Source organism: Anneissia japonica, unplaced genomic scaffold (genome assembly GCF_011630105.1).
Source record: "Anneissia japonica isolate Jap-2015-1 unplaced genomic scaffold, ASM1163010v1 scaffold287518_len1661_cov250_single, whole genome shotgun sequence".
Classification (NCBI taxonomy): Eukaryota; Metazoa; Echinodermata; class Crinoidea; order Comatulida; family Comatulidae; genus Anneissia; species Anneissia japonica.
In genome coordinates, this window is record NW_022742735.1 from 1 (window position 1) to 1,368 (window position 1,368).

The 1,368-nt window shown below is 29.5% G+C and overlaps 1 long non-coding RNA gene across 1 annotated transcript; it reads left to right on the forward strand.

Moving 5' to 3' along the window:
* The first annotated feature begins 6 nt into the window (after positions 1 to 6).
* LOC117119252 lies at positions 7 to 989 on the forward strand. Its single transcript, XR_004447161.1, has 2 exons — positions 7 to 200; positions 482 to 989. It is a non-coding gene; the product is annotated as an uncharacterized LOC117119252 (long non-coding RNA).
* Positions 990 to 1,368: the final 379 nt, after the last annotated feature.

The window sequence follows — 1,368 nt, forward strand, 5'->3', positions numbered from 1 at the left end:
GCTAAACGGATCTTGTTCGCCTGACAGTTGCAGTCCACAATTGGTATCACACAACAAATATAGAATGTCAATTCCAGAACAATTTAGCAGCAAGCTTCATTGCCCTCTCAATGCTAACAGAACCAGGATCCTGAAAAACATGACTGGACGTATGCGTGTATATGATCAAGATGGACGAATAAGAATGGTGCAAAATTTCGGTGAGTTCAACATTAATTAAATTAAAATTAATGTAATAATTGATAAACGTATAAAACAACATTCAATTAGATCCAATAATAAGTCAACAATACGACAAATAAATTTGTATCCATGAATTTGTTTTCCAATTTTTTTTAAATTTTTGAATGAATTTTTGTATTTTTAAATTTTAAATGTATTTAAATGTTTTCATATGGTTTAGTTTCACGTTCACCCATAATTTTTCGAATTTTTGTTGACAATCATTAAACAGGAATTTTTATTATGTTTCTTTTTCTAGCTGGCGCAAGAACACCAATTTACATACTGAGCAACATAAGTGGTCAAGTATATTCAGCGGAAGGATACTAATTCACACACTGAATGCAGTAGTATATGCCTAACGCAATATTTGCCTATTGTTAACAGTCGATGCATTTATTATGTTTTAGATTACGTATATGATTATATTATGATGTATTCTACAGATCATTTGATAAACAAATCTTTAATCAACTTGTGAACAATATTTATGTAAAAGTACAAGAGCCGAGTGGTGCAATGATATGACGCAATACATCAAAGTGCTACATGTGTAACTATTATTGCTTGCAATTAAAATAATGTATTAATAAAATTATTTAGTTTTTATTAGTAGTAGTATAAAATACTCCTGAAATATATGTTATTGTTGAGTGATTCTGAAAGTGGACATTGATATACAGGTAATGTAAAAAATTAAAAAAATATCAACACGCATGTGTATATGTTACAAATGTGAATTAGTTCAATAAAAGTATGTAAGGATATTTGTGAGTTCAGTTATATTTTTGTACGTTGTATAACTCGCATCAGAAAAAGTCTTGTTAATAGAAATTATAATAGTTGTTGATGATGAATAAGATGATGTTGATGATAATAACAATGATGATGATGAAAACAACGATGATGATGAAGAAGATGATGTTGCTGTTGATGATAATAATACATTAATGATGATGGTGATAATAATTACGATGGTGATGGTGAAGACAACGGTAATTCTACATTCAAACTACACCGACGTATGCAAATAGGCCTATGCCTAAACTATGAACAACAGCATCTCTGAAAACTGATTTTACTTACAATGCTTAGCCAAGTATTTTGTTTATAGATGGGTTGGAAATAGATAACATAGCGATTTAA